Below are 18946 nucleotides of genomic sequence, written 5' to 3'. Positions count from 1 at the left end.
CCAACGTAGCTTATTTGTGAGTTTTGGTTAAAGTCGTTTACTGCATATGCTAGGAAACAACTCTGAACTTTAATTGAATTACTAACTTAACATCACATAATGGTAATAAAAAGAGATTGATTTGTTACTATCTATTTTTCTTTTCCTATTCTATTTTTCTTTATACATCTTTGCAAACTTTTGTAGTACACTCTTTGTAATGTACTGAATCTTAATTAAAATTAATATAAACATAATAATAATACATTTTATTTTGTATTTTCCCTTGCCCCTCCCGGATGGAGCGAGCAGGATCACAACTCAATATAAAGTATCGTACAAAGTGAATTACAAATCAATAAAATACCTAAATTAACAATTAAAATTACAGTCGGCCCCTTATATGCGGATTTGCATGCGCGGCATTTGAGCATACGCACATGGCAAATCCGGGGATTTGTCCCCTCTTTCCTCCCTCTCCTCCCTCCCTCTACACCACCACCCACCCACCTGGCTTCGTCTCCTCGCCGCCACCACCGCGAAAGAGCTGGATGCACTTGGAAGTATTTTGGCCTCCATGAGCAGCACCCAGCCTTCCCGCAGTGGCGGAGAGGAGGCAGCATGGCACGGAAGTAGAGCGAAGGGGAAGGGGGAGGGTAGATAGGTAGGTGGGTGGGAGGGAGGAGGGAGGGAGAGAAGGAAAGAGGGAGGAGAGGGATTTTGTCCAATGGCGGCACGTGTTCACCCACGCCACCATTGGGGACAATGGGACCTGAGCGGATTTGGCATACGGGGTCCGCACGGATCCCCCGCGTATACCAAGGGCCCACTGTAAAACCTCACAAGTGACAGTGGGACAAGGTTATTCATCCTATTCAAGGAGCAGGATCTGTATCTTACATAAGGTTGGCTGGATGCGCTCGCCAGAAGAGCTCCATCTTAACTGCTTCCTGAAATTTCCAGGGGGTAGCCAGATGGATCTCCTCCAGGAGACTATTCCGCTCTTGGAGCGCTTTAGTAAAAGCTCTTGGGAAGTTGAGGCAAATTGGTTTTTGTTGATTCAACAAGATTCTTCCCTGTTGTTCTAAGAGTGCGGGACGGGTTTGTATAGGGAGAAGGTCCTGAAAGTAACTCGGGCCCAAGCAGTGTAGGGCTTTAAAGGTGATAACCAACACCTTTGTATTGCGCCCAGAAGCAGATTGGGAGACAGTGAGATCTTTTAAAATCGGAGGCACCTGTGAGGAAGAAGCAGCGAGGCGGCGCCGGCCCTTCCCTTCCCCTTGCGGGTCTTCGGAGGCACCCACGGGAGAAGCAGTGAGCGGCCCTGGCCCATTCCCTTGTGGGTGCCTTTGAAAGCACCATGGGAGAAGCAGCGAGCGGCCCCTGCCCTTTCCCCTTCTCCTCAGGGTGCCTTCGGAGCACCCACAGGAGAGAAGCAGCAAGGTGGCCCTGGCCCCTTCCCCTTGCGAGTGCCTTCGGAGGCACCACCGGGGAGAAGCAGCGAGTGGCCTGGCCCCTTCCCCTCCCCTTGCGAGTGCCTTCGGAGGCACCCACGGGGAAAGCAGCGAGGCAGCCCTGGCCCTTCCCACTTCCCTTGCGGGTGCTTCAAAAGCACCACGGGAGAAGCAGTGAAGGCGGCCCTTTCCCCTTCTCCTCATGGGTGCCTTTGGAGGCACCCACGGGGAGAATCTGCAAGGTGGCCCTGGCCCTTCCCCTTGCGGGTGCCTTCGGAGGCACCCACGGGGAGAACAGTGAGGCGGCCCTGCCCCTTCCCCTTCCCCTTGCGGGTGCCTTCGGAACACCCACGGGGAGAAGCAGTGAGGCGGCCCTTGCCCCTTCCCCTTGCGGGTGCCTTTGAAAGCACCCACGGGGCGAAGCAGCGGTGGCCCCTGCCCTTTCCCCTTCTCCTCATGGGTGCCTTCGGACGAGGGCACACGGGGAGAAGCAGTGAGGCGGCCCTGGCCCCTTCCCTTTCCCCTTGCGTTGCCTTCGGAAGACACCCACGGGGAGAAGCAAGTGTGAGCGGCCCTGGCCCCTTCCCCTTCCCTTGCGGGTGCCTTCGAAGCACCCATGGGGAGAAGCAGTGAGCGCCCTGGCCCCTTCCCCTTCCCCTTGCGGGTGCCTTCGAAAGCACCCACGGGGAGAACAGTGAGGCGCCCTGGCCCTTCCCCTTCCCCTCTTGCGGGTGCCTTCGAAAGCACCATGGGAGAAGCAGTGAGCGGGCCCTGGCCCCTTCCCCTTCCCTTGCGGATGCCTTCGAAAGCACCACGGGGAGAAGCAGTGAGGCGGCCCCGGCCCTTCCTTCCCCTCGCGGAGCCTTCGGAGGCACCCACGGGGAGAAGGGAAGAGGATGAAGTGGCCCCGGCCCCTTCTCTCGGGGGTTCCACCGCACCGTGGGGAAAGGGAGGAGGGAATCCCAACCTGGCGACCCCCAAGAAAGGGTCAAGCGACCCCCAGGTTGGAAACCCTCGGTTTAGAACTATTATATAATTTTGTATCACTGATTGATGAGTGTGGTCTATTACATCTTAATTGTATTTATATGTGTTTTTAGCACATGAAGAAGGCTTGATATTTGATTTTTAATCTGTTTTTCCTTTCTATATGTTGGTAATTTTATCTTATCCTATTTTAATTGTTATTATCTTAGAAGTACGCCTTCGGCAGGCTTTTATTTACTCCTAATTTTACCGACTTTGTACAGCGCTGTGTTATAATTAAGCGTCATAAGAAATATGTTTTAATAATAATATAATATATGGGCTTTTAACAAAACACGAAACTGTTGACCATCTTTCCGCAGGCAGACCTTGTTTCCTCTTTGTTTGCAGCTGGGCCTGAAGCCCCCAGGTATGGCCAGCCCACAGGATCATTCCTAATTCACACACTTAGAATGGACTCTTCTCAATACAATTCAGCACAAGCGAGACCTTCCCCAAGCCACTGCCCCTTAATCCCCAGAGAGAACATCTCTTGATCAACATCTAGTACCTGCAGGTGCTTCTCCTTCCATGAGCCCTGGTCAAATGGGTCTTCTCCTCTTCCAGACGGAATGAATCTGGTTTGGGGATATGCTGCCAAAGAAAACAGAGAGAGGACAGTTTGACTCTGTCAAAGTCCTTAGGCCTTCCAAGGGAGCTCCTCATACTCAGGCTTTGCCTCTCTGCTCCCTGATTTCTTCCTCTCCCACCAAGAAACCCTAAGCTTAGAGGAGTGTTCTCTTGCTATATCTCCTAGAAGGACGGAAAAGGTCTTTCGGACTAGCCCTGTCCTTCGAAAATCCCAGGAGGCAGAGGCTGGGTCTTGGGGAGACGCATGTGTGTTTGTGGGGTGACCTGCCCTTCCACTTGTTGCTCATTGCCAGCCCAGGTCTATATACTGGAATGGGAGTGGGAGCCATCTTTGCCAGCAGCCCATGGCTTGGCCTGGTTCTCTGTGGGATGCGAGTGCAGATGACCAGCGGAGGAAGACCAGAGTGGGGCCCTCCCTTCCCCTCCCAAATCCCAGGGAACCAGCGGGTGGGAAATGAAGGGTCAGACAATGAAGCAATGCGCGCAAACGTCTTTGGGGAAGCCACCAGGGAGGCAGGGAGGAGGGTCAAGGCCTTAGGCTCCGATCTCTGACCAAGAAGAGGAGTGGATCCCATCCCCACCCAGAATGGAAGTCTGTTTCTGGAAAGTGGCATCAGGCAGATTCAGGTTTGGCAAAGAGAAGGCACATCCAGGCACATGGGTTTCCTGTGCTTTCCTTAAAGCAAAGGTGTCTTTATGGTAGAGCATTCAATGGGCTGAGGGGCTCTCCATGTTTTCCAGACCTCCTTCCCAACACACCAGTTGGTATTTAGAGTCTTTTTGGCTTGTGACTCTTTCCTATATCAATGACAACAGTTGCCTCTCTGGTGACTGGACGACAGAGTGGACAATGTCCCCGAAGAGGAGTCCATTCCTGTAGATTCAAGGCAATCCTTACCCAGAGAGGCCACGTTCCCTAAGTCTCCAGCATGACCTCCTTGTAGAGAGTTCGCTGGCCTGGATCCAGATGTCCCACTCCCCTTGGTGAAAAACCACGGCCACCTCCTCAAAGGAGACCCCAGGCTGGAAAAGAGGAGGAAAGGAACAGCAATGAGGCTGATCTCGCACAATCGATGCATCTGGGGCTGTGTCCGGATGGATGCTACGCATCCTCTAGGGAATAGCGCATAGTCAGTGGAAGGGAGGCAATCATGTGCGACTGAATGCACAACGCATGGCAGATGTCCATCCATGCCCAATGTGCCACAGCATACGCAATGCATCTCCTGCAGCCTTGGACTGACGCATACGTTCTCCCACCAGAGTGAGATGGAACACTTCAATGAACAAATGAATAAATAAAAAGAAAATCAAAAAGCGGTGGAGGAAGGGAGGGAAGGGGAAAGAGGAAGGGGAAGAAAAAAGAAAAAGGGAAGGTGGAAGGAGAAGAAGGGACGGACAGAGAAAACGCGGGGACTGACCTCCTTCCTGAGGCTGCTCTCTGTCGCCTGGGCCTCCAGTTTTGCTGGGCTGCCATACCTTTGCCGATATCTGGAAGAGGAGAGGGGTTCTACCGTCAAGCCACCTTGGTTCTCTCAGGGGACAGAGGAAGGCTGGGGCTCCCTCCCTTCGGACCCCAAGTTGGAGGTCTTTCTGGAGCTGATATCCCAGGCCCTGATCCTCCCTTCAGCACAAGGCGACTCTTAAGGAAGTTAACCCAAGGAGAGATGCCAAGCGGGTGCTTGAAAAGGCAACAACGATAGAAGCCTAGGTTTGGAAGGAGCACAGCCCAAGGGCCATCCAGCACCAAGCCTTCTGATATTGAAATGAGACACGTCCAAGCACTTCCTTGACAGATGGTCATCCACAGCCTCTTCAAAAACTCTAGAGAAAGAGGCTCCTCCGCCCTCCAAGACCACAACCGATTCTCCAGAGGAGGAAAACGAAATGCATAAATATAGGATGGGGACACGGCTTAAGGAGACTTCTATGTGTGAAAGGGATCAAGGAGTCCAAGTAGACCAGAAGTGAACTGAGTCAGCACTGTGATGCAGCAGCTAAAAGGCCAATGCGATTCTAGGCCTCATCAATAGTGCCTAGTCAGTGATGGTGAACCTTTTAGAAGCCGAGTGCCCAAACTGCAACCCAAAACCCACTTATTTATGCAAAGTGCCATGTCTCTCTGGCTTTCTAGTAACAGACTCTGCCAAACTCTTGTATGGGGCAACGCACATGTGCCCACAGGAGGGCTCTGAGTGCCCCTCTGGCACATGCCATAGGTTCGCCATCACTGTGTCAAGTCAAGGGAGTGTGATGGGAGTCTCTTTCTTGTAGGTCTTTAAACAGAGGCTGGACAGCCATCTGTCAATGAGGATCTTTGTGGAGAGTTTCCTGCATGGCAGAAAGAAGGGGGTTGGACTGGATCAGGGCCTTTTTGGGGTCTCTTCCAACTTTACGATTCTGTTATTCTATGAAGCCAACCGTCCTACACGGAAGGGAGGCCATCCTCCTCCCAGGCAGCTCTTCCGCCCGAGGGCAACTACTACAACCTCCACCTTCCAGCCACCGACCCAGAAAGAGCCCCACTTTCTCTGCCTCGCAGGGGACCCCTGACCCCCCTGACCAGGAGCCAATGCTGCCACTTCCTCCAAGCCAGCCAGGGGCATCCATCTTGGGCCAGGGAGCCAGGTCCACCGAGGAAAGGACTCTTCTCATCTCTGGATCCCCAGCCGTTGCTTTTGGCTGAACCCACTTTGGGGGGAGAGGACAGGACAGAAATCATAGAACTGGAAGAGACCCCCCAGTAAACTAAATAGTATTTTGGGTGGAAGGGGAAGGAGAGAGAGTTCTATCTCTCTCCTCTGACCATTTCACGCAAGTTTTATATATCTGTACGTCTCCCTCTAGATTCCCTACGCTAAACAACCATAAATGTGGAGAAATCTCTTCATGCGCTTCTCAAGGGCTTAGTTCGTAGAGTTGGAGAGAAGAGAGACCATCCAGTCTTGCCCCCTTCTTCTGCCATGCAGGAACTCTCCATCACAGCATCCCATTGATAGATGGCCATCCAGCCTGGTTAGAACAGCCTCCGAGAAGGAGCCTCCACCACAATCTCCGAAGGGAATGCCTTCCTGTCAAGAGCTCTTACTCTCAGGAAGTTCCTCCTAATGTTGAGGCAGAATCTCTTTTCTGCAGCTTGCATCATTGCTAGGTATTCTCGTCTTTGGAGCATCGAAGACAGCTTCTTCTCCTCTAATAGGAGCCTTGACCGCCCTCTCTCCAAGGCTACCCTCCAAAGGTTTGGTACTAAGCCTCCAAGTCTCTAAAGAACACTTTAAGCCTACCTTTAAGACAGTACCTTTCTATGCTACGGCGGGGGGCAGAGAGGGGCTCTGGACTGGAAGGACCTAAACCCTAGTCTCCTTCAAGAGGCAGCCAGAAAGGATGTGCTCTGGCCTTCTCTGCAGGCTGAGTCTCCCTGATTTGGAATTCCAAACCCCAAAGGCTCCAAAATCCAAAATGGTTCCTTTGAGGTTCAGGGGACAGCTTTCTTGCTGATCTCTCAGTTGGACACACTTTGTTCCTTGCACAGAGGATTAGAATAGTGTGTATAAAATGGCCTCCAGGCTCCATTTGAGACGTATGCCTATTCTGGAAGGCAAATGAATTTATGTTCAGACGTGGTTCTTTCATCTCCATGGGGTTATCAGGTAGAATTAAAGACTCCAAAATCTGGTCCGGATCATTGGGGTCACGAGGGGGACTCAACCTGTATGGCCAGCCGAGGATTGAAAGAGGCCAAGAGAAGTACGGGGCAGAGATGAGGGGTCGGGGGTCCTCCCTCTTTCCTTCTTTCTCTCTCTTGAGGGTCAGTTCCTTTCTCTAAGGCCAACCTGGGACTCAGGGGCAGAGGGGAAGGGCCATGGGGCAGAGAGGGGGGTCCTGGGGGTCTCCTTTTCTTTCTTCTCTCTCTTGAGGGTCAGTTCCCTTTCTCTAAGGCCAACCTGGGCTGAGGGGGGGGCAGAGGGGAAGGACTGGGGCAGAGAGGAAGGGGTTTTGGGGGTCCCCCATTTTCTCTCTCTCTCTTGACGTCAGTTCCCTTTCTCTAAGGCCAACTTGGGGGAGGGGGGGGGCAGAGGGAGAAGTCCATGGGCAGAGATGGGGGGTATGGGGGTCCCCCTTTCTTTCTTCTTGGGCATCAGTTCCCTTTTTTCCTAGGCCAACCTGGGACCTGGGGGGGGGGCCGCGGTCTCCGCCCTTGTGTTTATTATTATTATTATTATTATTATTATTATTATTATTATTAAGGTAGAAGCCTTGATTCGAGCCTCAACCAGGAAATGATCTGTCCATGACAGGGGAGAGATATTAGAGATCTCTGCCCACGGAGACTCCATGTCCGAACTGAAGATCACATCAAGGGTATTACCAGCGCAATGTGTCCAAGGAGGGAGACTCCATCACAATCTCCAAGGAAGGAGTGTGTTCTCAGGAAGTTTCTGCTAATGTTAAGCTGGAATCTCTCTTCATGCAGTTTGAACCCATTGCTCTATTGTGTCCTATTCTCTGGAGCAGCAGAAAACAAGCTTGCTCCCTCCACAATATGACTCCCAATATTTAAACAGGGCTCTCATATCACCTCTTAGCCTTCCCTTCTCCAGGGCAAACATCCCCAGCTCCCTAAGTCTCTCTTCAGAGGGCTTCATGGTTTCCATTTTGGTGGCTCTCCTTTGGACACATGGCTCCAGTTTCTCAACATCCTTTTGGAATGTTTTTGTTGTTCCAGGCGAGACCTGACCAAAGCACAATGGAGTGGCACTATTACTTCTCAACTAATGTTTAAATACTTGAAGGGATCTCATAGGGAGGATGGAGCAAGCTTGTTTTCTGCTGCTCCACAGAAGAGGACCCGGAACAATGGCCAATGCTGCCCCTTCCTCAAGGCCAGCCAAGGGGCAGCCATCTTGGGCCAGGGAGTCAGGTCCACCGGGGAAAGGAACTCCTCTCAACTCTCCTGGATCCCCAGCCATTTGTTTTGAGTGAACCCAGAGGGCTGAATCCCACCTTTGGGGGATAAAGACAGGACAGAAATCTTAGAATCATAGAACTGGAAGGGACCTCAAGTAAAATAAATACAGTGCACCTGCCTTATACGTGGACGTGCTATATGCAGCTTTGAGCTTATGTGCAAAGCTGAGTGGGAGCGTGCGGGGCGGCACATCCCACTTGGATGAATGGGCTGTGCGCCCATGGTGCACACACGCCACCGCATGCATGAGCCCCATTCACCTGAATGAGACTTGAGCATGCGCATTAAGCCAAGGGCGCATTGTAGTATTTTGCAGTGGAGGGAGAAGGAGAGAAAGAGAAAGAAAGGGTTCTGCTTCTCTCCTGTGACCACTTCATGCACAGTTTTATATATCTCTGTCACGTCTCCTCTACATTTTCCTACACTAAGCAACCATAAATGTGGAGAAATCTTCTTATGCTGCTCCCACAAGGGCTTAGAATCCTAGTTGGAAGTAACCCCATGAAGGGCCCTGATCCAGCCCAACCCCTTCTTCTGCCATGCAGGAACTCTCCATCAAAGCATCCCCATTGACAGATAGCCATCCAGCCTCTGTTTGGAAAAAGCCTCCAAGGAAGGGAACTCCATTGAGGGAGTGTGTTCCACTGTCAAAGAGCTCTTACTGTCAGGAGGTTCCTCCTAAAGTTTAGGTGGATCTCTTTTCCTGGCGCTTGCATCCATTGTTCCAGCAGCAGAAAACAAGCCTGAAAAGAAATTTCAGGAAACTTAGATTTCTAGGATTGGCAGATCAATAGAATGGCAATAGGACCTAGTAATTGAAAATCCATAAGTTTATTTCCATTTGTCGACAAAGGAAAACATTGAACTCAGTGGAATTCAAGTTCCAAAAAGCTGAGAACCCTGAACAAGACAAAATGGCTCTTTTTATATTATTCAAGACAAAGAGGCTTCTTCAATACACCTGATTGGCTAATTACAATTTAAACATATAGAATTCTTACAATCAGAACAGAAATACATGCATACATTAAAACTGCATCATCACTATTTACCCCCTCCTTTAGGAATTCAGTGGCTTTCCCTCCTAACCTTGCTTCTGAATGTGTACTATGTATCCTTATCTCAGTAGTTTATGTGATGTCTTTCTACTGGTGCCAGCTTCCATTCAGGTCAAGATGCACTCACTATTCCTTTGCTCTAGTAACTCCAAGCCTTTATTTCAAAACCATCTCTCTGGCTGACAAAAGTGACTCCATCTTTCTATAGTTTTTATAATTCAACAAGGAATTTCCACCACACTTCAGGCACCCTTGCTCCTTCAGTTGTGGAAGAACCAGGTGTGGTATGGCGTTTTTTAATCGCGACCCAGCTCCATCAGTCCTGGCCTGAAAGAAGAAGGCCCTCCCTCCATCTGCCATCATCCAGAGATAGAAGGGCAGGCCAGTCCATCTGCCTTGGTCCATGCCTCCGAGGGAGAGAAGATCTGCTGGACTTTCCCCTTCCCCACTGCCATTCCCTTCTCCTTTTGGGTCTTGTCTCTTTAGATTGTAAGCCCAAGGGCAGGGAAATGTCTAATTAACCATTTGTAAGCCGCTAGGATAGCCTTTTGATAGCGGGGTATAAAGAAAATAAATGTGATTATTTATTCTCCTCGTGTAATTTATAGCATAGCTTCCCTTTCTGCTCGGCTTCAATGGTGGATGTTGCCGAGGAGAGTTCTAGGGGAAGAAAGCCTTTACTGTTGGCTCTCTGCATTGGCAGCTTTGACTTTTGCAGCTTTAGTTATTTCCGGTTTTGATAAATATGTCCTCTCTAGGAATCGCTACCTCCTCCAGTGCAGCTGTGCCAGAAGTTGACCATAGAGATGTCCTGGAGGACCCAGATGTTCCTAGAGAGAACGCTTCTCTAGGCATCTGTAGGTCCTCCAGCATGTTTCTATGGTCAGTTTCTGGCAGGGGTTGACCACAGAGTTGCACTGGAGGACTTGGGAGATTCCTAAAGAGGTAAAAAAGATGGTGCTTTTTTTGGGGTCGGAACGTTCCTGGAACGGATATTACCGCATTGAGGAAAGTAGAACGTGATGAGAACATTATGGGAACGCATTTTACCGCACAGCGCTTCCCTTTTCTTGGGAACGTTCCCAGAACGTTTTGCTGTAGCGCATGCGTATTCCGTTTTGTGGGCTGTGTACTGATGACGTCTCCACTCAGTGGTTGTTTTGACCCGGAAGACGTCTGGTGACCTCCTTGTGGGTGTAAAGATGGCATCAGAGAAAGCATTTTTTGATCTTGTGAGCATGGTAGAGAAAGAAGAAGAGCGAAGAAGGAGAAGAATGAGTTGCATTGCCACATCGCTTGTCCTCATAGCGCGCCAGAGGGCCGCTCTGACTAAGATTGCTTTTATGGCTTCCAGTGGCAATCTAGATATATCCAGTTGTCTGGCATGGATGGAGACCTGGCCTCGCATTCCATGTTGGTGGCAGCGACCCCGCGAGCGGATCAACTGGTGGAGTGACAAAGTCCTCCAGTGATGGGATAATGACTTGTGGTTTTCTAACTTCCACATGTCTAAAGAAACCCTTTTTGATCTGGCTCGCATCTTGAGACCAGAGCTGGAGCGTGGGGAGTCTAGATTCAGGAGTCCCATCCTGGTGGAGAAGAGAGTGGCCCTGACTATTTGGCGGCTCTCAAGGCCCCTGGAACATCCACAGCTGCAGAAATCGCAATCGAGGTGCGCCTTGCCATGGAGAAGCTGCTGCTGAAGAAAACTATTCTGCTTGGAAACTAACACACGGTGTGTATTATGTCCAATTTAATATTATTGTAAAGCCAAAGAATTCTGGGTGCAAATGCATAAATGCATATGTAAAGATATATAAGTTTTGCTTATAGAATACCATTAAGATATGTTTACATTCTGCCTTTTCCTTGCGGAATCAAGTATGAAAAAAAAAGGCTTTAAATAACCCTGACAATTATGAAGGTGGGTTAATGGTCCTGGGCTTGGGGCCTGCATGTCAGAGTGCGAGACCAGAACCCTGGACAGTCAGTTTGATTAATGAATCAACAGCACTTTATTGATAGCTCCAGAATCAGCAATGCTCCATCACTCAGCTTCATTGCTGAGACTGGCCCCTCCCAGCCAAGCCAAAGCCTAAATTCCCCCCTTAGCTGAACTACTCCTCCCCTAGCAAAAGCCCGCACAAACAAACCCCTCCTTCACCACCCTGGTTCCCATCCTCCATTACTCCTCCCTGCTCTTCTCCAATACTGAAACCACAAGGAATCATAGAATCATAGAGTTGGAAGAGACCACTAGGGCCATCCAGTCCAACCCCCTTTGGCCATGCAGGAAATCCAGATCAAAGCATCCCCGACAGATGGCCATCCAGCCTCCGTTTGAAGACCTCCAAGGAAGGAGACTCCACTACACTCCGAGGGAGTTTGTTCCACTGTCGAACAGCCCTTACTCTCAGGAAGTTCCTCCTAATGTTGAGCTGGAATCTCTTTTCCTGGAGGTTGCATCCATTGTTCCGGGTCCTAGTCTCTGGAGCTGAAGAAAACAAGCTTGCTCCCTCCTCAAAATGACATCCTTTCACATGTTTAAACAGGGCTATCATATCCCCTCTTAACCTTCTCTTCTCCAGGCTAAACATCCCCAGCTCTCTCAGTCGTTCCTCATAGGGCATGGTTTCCAGTCCTTTCACCATTTTAATCCCCCTCCTTTGAACACATGGCTCCAGTTTCTCAATGTCCTTTTTGAATTGTGGTGCCCAGAACTGGACACAATATTCTAGGTGGGGCCTGACCAGAGCAGAATAGAGTGGCACTATGACTTCTCTTGATCTAGACACTATACTTCTATTGATGCAGCCTAAAATAGCATTGGCCTTTTTAGCTGCCGCATCACACTGTTCACTCATGTTCAACTTGTGGTCTACTTGGACTCCCAGATCCCTTTCACATGTACTTTCATTCAGCCAGGTGTACCCCATAATCCTATATCTGTGCATTTTATTTTTCTGCCCTAAGTGCAGTACTTTACGTTTCTCCGTGTTGAATTTCATTTTGTTAGCTTTGGCCCAGCTTTCTAGTCTATTCAGGTCATTTTGAATCTTGATCCTGTCCTCTGGAGTATTAGCTATTCCTCCTAATTTGGTGTCATCTGCAATTCTGTCATCCAGGTCATTGATAAAGATGTTGAATAACACTGGGCCCAGGACAGAGCCCCACTGGACACCCCACTGGTCACTTCTCTCCAGGATGAAGAAGAGGAGCCATTGTTGAGCACCCTTTGGGTTCGGCCGGTCAAGCAATTACAGATCCATGTAACAGTTCCTTTGTCTAGCCCACATTTTACAAGCTTCTTTGCAAGAATATCATGGGAAACCTTGTCAAAGGCCTTACTGAAATCAAGATATACTACATCCACAGCATTCCCTTCATCTAACAAGATGGTAATTTTATCAAAGAAAGAGATTAGGTTTGTCTGGCATGACTTGTTTCTCTGAAACCCATGTTGACTTTTTGTGATGATGGCATTGCCTTCTAGATGTTCACAGACTCTCTGTTTAAGGATCTGCTCCAGAATCTTTCCTGGTTTCGATGTCAGACTAACTGGAGGATCATTGTTGGGATTCCCAGTCTCTGAGAGCAAGCCCTTCAAGGACACTAGATAAGCACCACCTGGCCCAGCAAGGCCTTACATATCTCTATCTCAAAAAGCCCAACTAAAGCACACTCCATCCCCCATCATCCACATCTACCATACATCTGATAGAATACATTAGGATTCTAACACTGCATTTCAAAGGTGCATCTCTGCTGTTGGCCTCTCTCTTTTCCAGCTGTGCTGTTGTGGATTACAATTCTTGAAAATGTATATATTGATATATATGTGAGAGTTGTTATGTGAATGAGTAACATCTTGATTCCCCTTCAGTGTTTTCTAGGTATATAAAGTATAAGACTAATTATGGCCTGTTACAGACTGCCAAAAAAAAAGCTGCTTCGGGTCTCTTTGGAGGTATGCTATTTAAATGATGCATGGGTCCTAAGAGACTGGAGATTGCGCCAAAGCCACACTCCATTCCTAAGCACCAGAGTGCAGCTTTGGTGCAGCTTCCGGATTCTTAGGATGCATGCATCATTTAAATAGCATACCTGCAAAGAGACCCGAAGCAGCTTTATTTTGGCAGTCTGGAACAGACGAATATCTATTTTACTTTTCAAGCTTTTCTCTCTTTGAATCCAGTTTCATATTCAAAAAAGCACATTACTACATAATCGGATATGAACGATGTTTATCCTTTTTTTTGCCATCCCAAATTTATGATACCTTTGCCTTGTTTCAGATTATGGCTGGTTTCCAGAGACTAGGATTCCCACACTGCATAGGAGCTACTGATGGCATGTTTGCCCACCCTTGGGATGCAGAGCCGGAAATCCCACCCTGCACATGAACGACGTAGCCATTCCACCACTGATTATAGGGGATGGTGCCTACCCTATCAGGAAATGGCTAATGATACCATATTGTGGACAATTAACACCTGCAAAACTTGCTTATAACACCGCAAGATGTGTGGTGGAGAGATCTTTTCCAAGACTGAAATCTCGGTGGGGTTGCCTTTCCGCTAGACTAACTGTGAAAGAGGAAAAATTTATCTCTGTGGTTTCAGTCTGTGCGATCCTGCACAATATTTGTGAGACAAGGGGAGAAGTGCTTGATCCTGATGTCGAGCTGCCAGTGAGAATTGTCCTCCCTCCGGCAGCAGATAACATCGGAGGACACTCTACGAATCACAAAAAAGAGGGTCAATCTGTTAGATCTGCCATAACTAGTATTATTTTGGGTCGGTAACACCGGAAATTGCCAGTATTTGATGTTTCAAAACATCAAGTCAGTTTTGGCTCCAGCATTGATTTGTTCGATAGGTTTTTTCTTTGGTTGCCTTTGTTGCTATCTATTATAATAAATATACATTTATTTGACAACATGGCATGTTAAAACTGTTAAAAAGTTTACCAAAGATCAATGTTGGATCAAGGTTTTATAAATGTAACTTTTTTTAAAATCATGTTCAGCTATTGATGCATATACTATTAGTAGGTATATATACCTGACAGTGTTACTGTTGTTTCATTTGTTATCCACGTGTAGAAAGCAATTTTCCAATGTAAAATACTTGATTTATGGATTTTAAAAATATCAATTTAAGGGAAATACACTAAAAGCTGTGTAATTATGGCTTATTTCAAATTGATTTGTATTAATGCATCATGGTTACTACTGTTGCGATGTAAAACTGATAACAATTTAAGGCTAATACCAAGCATATAAACTGAACCGAAGGCTGTTCTTGATACCTTCCTAGAAAATGTTCCTATCAATATCGAAATGTTTTGTGTTATTGAGCACGGTTAACCAATTTTACATAACATAGCTGTATTTTATTAACAATATTTAAACATTTGAAAAGACGATCAAATATACATCTTTTTTTAAAAAAAAAACTCTGTCTTTAAGCTTATTTTCATTCTTTAAGGAATGCATGTATCGATATAAACTGTATGTACATTATGTGACAACATTTCTATATGCACATGGAAACATAACAACCTTTATCCTCAAACCACAATCCGTTAATAATTGGGTGCAAGGCTAAATGGCATTATTCCCCCATTATCGTTAACACGGGGCATGTAACAGGGTTAGAATGGAATACCGAAACAGATAGTTGGTATAAAACAAACAAGCTTTTCCCTATGTGCTTCCCTTATGGGGAGAAGTGTTTTTCTTGATTATCCTGCCAGTACGAGAACTACATGGTTGCCTAGTTTTTTGTACAGGTTCAACTGGGCATGTTATGGACACTGTTCCTGCAGTGTTCACACACTGTCCGGTAACAGTATTGCCCTCATGTTCTGGGGCATCAGTGACTGGTACGATATTCTGCACATCTCTGTCCTCTACTTTGTTGACATCTTCTCTAATGTCAGTGTTAGGACTGGCAGGACAACTATCAGGAGCATAACTGGGAGGAAGTTCTTCAAAGAGATCAGGGCAATTGTTCCTTTGACGGTTCCCACTAAAATATGAGGTTGATGGTTGCTCCTGGAAATCTGTACAGATGGCTGGGCCCAGTGTTGAGGGAAGGTTATCCTCAGGTGACGCCCTGAATGATGTGTGCGTTGTTCTTTGTGCGTGAGTCGCATGTTGCGCCGTTGGAAGTCCACATTCATGATCTACTTTTCTCCTGTATGGTTCGGTCATGGTCTCCATGTATTGCAACATTCTCTGCCTGTCCTGTGCGCTTCCCCTTACATCTTCCTTCATAATATTTTCTATTTCTGTCTTCCTACAGTCTTTCATACTATTATGTACAATTTCCATGAAACGTTCCTGTGTTTTCCTGGTAAGATGGGCCTCTCGACTTGCGCTCTGCATAATAGTATGCGCAATATGTTCACCTCTTCTGGCGCGACGATTTCTGTTTCTGTTGGAATGCAGTCTGGTTCCAGGAGACATAATTAAATTGGGTTGTGCGTCCTCCGGATCGTTATGTCCTGAAATTAAAAAACTGGTGAAAAGTCTTAAGCCCACAGGAAGGAAACGTCTTTCGTAAGCGAGCAGCATTTAAAGGGTTTTTTAACGTGATTCTTTTTTGAGAAACGAATCCTGCCATCAGTTCTACTGCTTGGATCGTCTGCGCGTCTTTCTGTCTCCCCCACTTGTTCTCCTGGCACACCTTCAAAGTGGAGCATCAAACAGCAACGTTATTGCTTTTAAAGACTTAAGAAGGTTCTCTCCATGGCTATCCTTGGCTTTTAGGATCCTAGGAAATAGTAAGAAAAAATGCTTGCAATGTAATGTTACTTCTCTAATGGCACTTGGCTGCTGATGCTGCCCCACTGCACTTCACAGTCCAAGCACCAGGGGGCGCTAGTATAATGTTTGGCGCCAAGAACCCCTGCTCCTTGAAGACGTTGCAAGTCCTCTTCCTGTTGGTCATCTTGGAGTGGGCAAAGTTATTGGGAAGCAGTGATGGCGCGCAGAAAGGGTTCAAAATGGGTCAATAAGGAGATAGATCTGCTCCTTGGATTTGTTAGGGGGAGCGGAATATTAAAGAGGCTCATTTGGTCCCAGTCTATACCCGTTCGGCCGGTATACAGAGAGCTAACAATGCAATTAAGCAAGCATGGCTATAACCGCTCCGTGATATTTTTTTTGAAAACCTTATGATTTTGGGGGCATGACCCCCCCCAACGGAAAAAAACCACCCTTTTCCCACGAAATGAAAGAGCTGTGGCTTATGGCCGGGACCCAGGGCTCAGACAAGAAGCATCCCCAAGCTTTCTTTGTAGCTGAAGAAAGCAAAAATAAGGGTCAGAGATCACTATGGGCCCGCTGGGGCGTGTTGCTTTGCTATGCTTGAGTCCGATAGGAATCTTCTATCACACAAGAGATAGGCAAGAATATATGAGGATGAACTGGATAAGAAATACTGTATGGGAAACTCCTAACATATATGGTTTCTATCGCCAGGATACCATATGCAAAGACCTGGAGGTCGAGTGAACTACCGAACTTACAAGACTGGTCATTGAAATACAGAGGGGGGGGGATAAATAAAAAGTATAAGCTTACCATAGGACAATTTTCACATTGTATTGCCTCCTATGGGGAGTAAGTGCAAAGGAAACTCCAAAGTAAAACCCACTACCCTTTTTACCTAACAGAACACCTCTCTAGGACTCTGCAGGTCTTCCAGTGCAACTCTATGGTCAACCTCTGCCAGATGTTGGCCATGAAATCATGCTAGAGGACCTACAAATGCCTAGAGAATTGTTTTCTCTAAGAACATCTGTGTTCTCCAGCACAACTCTATGATCAACTTCTAGCAGAGTTCTGCTGCAGGATCTAGAGATTCCTAGAGAGAACCTATTAATCCAAACCACAAATAATGAAATCACAAAAGTCAAAGCTGCAAATGTGGTGGGCCAACTGTTTACCCCCCCCCAATGCCTCCCCACTCAATCTCTCCACGACTCCACCTTCCTTCCCCACTCCAAGATACTGAAATACCTGGTTCAGAGAAAAATCTTGGGCTCCAATATCTCCACTTGGTTCATGCCTGTTAAACGGAATGGGTGGCACGACAGCCAGGCTTGCCCTACCCAGCGGGGGTCCTCTCCGACGGGCAGCCGGAGGTTGGGTGTCTTGGTTGATGCAAATTCCTCCTTGTTGAACTGTAATGTCACGCACAGCCTTTAAAATGAACATGATTTAGAATTAACAAGTGCATCTTTCTGCCAGCAGGGAACTTTTCCTTCCCAACCTGCACCATGCACAGACTGCCCTACTCTCCATCGCCAAAGCCTTCCCAGCCCCCATGCTCCTGGACATAAACACACGCTTGTAACAGAACAGCCAAGGAGCTGGCTTGCAGGGCCTGAGTTCACCAATGCCTTTTATAAGAAGGACAGCCCTGCCAAAGTCAGAAAGACAGTGGAGTTTCTTTGTTTTAAACTAATGATTAACTCTGCAACACAAGAAAGAAACCTGAGAAAAAGACAGCCAAATAAATAAACCAACAAAGGGTTGCAATTCCCCAACTCAGGCCCAATTCCCACGGGCTCAGTTAATGTGGGTGGAACTGGGTAGATCCAGATGCCCCTTCCCCAAATCTCTCCGTTAGTGAGTGCCCACTACGATTGAGGGGCATTTTAAAGGGCCATGCACAGTGCCCCAAAGTGCGCACCTTTTGTCAATTTAACATCTCTTTTGTGTGTGTGTGTGGGGGGGGGGCATTTAGGTGAGTGCAGGATATGATCTGCCCTTGGTTCCATTTTCAACCTCAAAATGCAAGTTAATCCATCATGTATCCCCCACTCCTTGCCACCCCAGATTGCCTCTTACACTAATAATAATAATAATAATAATAAAATTCCTCACTCAGAAATGCCCAGAAAGGAAAAGGATGCAACTTTTGCCTTGAATTCTTTTTTGCTTTTAAAGAAAATCCAACACTGGCTAAAGTTCGGGTCCTCGATAGTCGTCCAAAATAACATTGCAGTGAAGCATTGGCCGATTTTATGAATCACTGAAAAGGGAAGGCAAAATTCCAAAAGTTTGTAATGACAATTATTCCCAGAAATATAGGAAAATGTTATTGCAAAAGATGAGTCAAAACCATATTGCCATTTGTAAGCGTCAACATAATTAAAGAGCTTTCTCTACTCTCCTTCTTTTTGAAATACAGCAACCCAAACGTATGAAACACATATTTTATTTTAACACATGGATAGATAGGATAGATAGATAGATAGATAGATAGATAGATAGATAGGATAGATAGATAGATAGATAGATACTGGTTGTTTTTAAAATTATATACATTCCCATTATTATAGAACATTGTTTGATGTTTGGTTAATTTTCCTGTCAAAGAAGGAAAGTTATATCCTCCACAACTTATAAATTCATTTATATTTATTTCCTAATTTCCCTCATTAAAATAGACACGGCAGAAAATGAATAAGATTAACGATTAAATATTACACATTTGTTGGTCCTAATTTTAGTATGTCGTCCTCCACAAAGAAGGGTAAAAGAAGCACAACATCTGCAAGATGAACATAAAGTTTATAAGCACTATCAGTATAAATCCACATTAGTCATAAAACATTAGGGGCTTTCCCAAGCGGAGGGTTGACAGAGCCATGACCAGCCATGGGAATGGCCCTAAGTTGGCTTGTTTGTTTGTAAACATTAGGCCACAAAGATGCGAGGTTTTGTAGTCATGTCTAGCCTTCGAGATGGATAATGGTTCAACTCCAGGTTGATTTTTGGTTTTGTTTTAATATCTATCATCACTATCTATATCTAAATCTATAGTATATATAAACAGGCCCAGAAGTCGGGG

General features: G+C 46.9%; 1 long non-coding RNA gene and 1 pseudogene across 1 annotated transcript in view; both read right to left on the bottom strand.

The window, feature by feature from the left end:
* Positions 1 to 2992, bottom strand: part of LOC121922635 — a 61044-nt pseudogene extending 58052 nt beyond the window's left edge.
* Positions 2993 to 4049: 1057 nt separating this feature from the next.
* Positions 4050 to 18946, bottom strand: part of LOC121923069 — a 40479-nt gene continuing 25582 nt past the window's right edge. Inside the window, exon 3 of the long non-coding RNA XR_006102297.1 lies at positions 4050 to 4073. This is a non-coding gene — a long non-coding RNA (uncharacterized LOC121923069). The remainder of the gene's footprint in view (positions 4074 to 18946) is intronic.

Source organism: Sceloporus undulatus, chromosome 2 (assembly GCF_019175285.1).
Source record: "Sceloporus undulatus isolate JIND9_A2432 ecotype Alabama chromosome 2, SceUnd_v1.1, whole genome shotgun sequence".
NCBI lineage: Eukaryota > Metazoa > Chordata > Lepidosauria > Squamata > Phrynosomatidae > Sceloporus > Sceloporus undulatus.
Note: the sequence above shows the minus strand (reverse complement) of the source record. Positions and strands in the feature narration are given on the sequence as shown.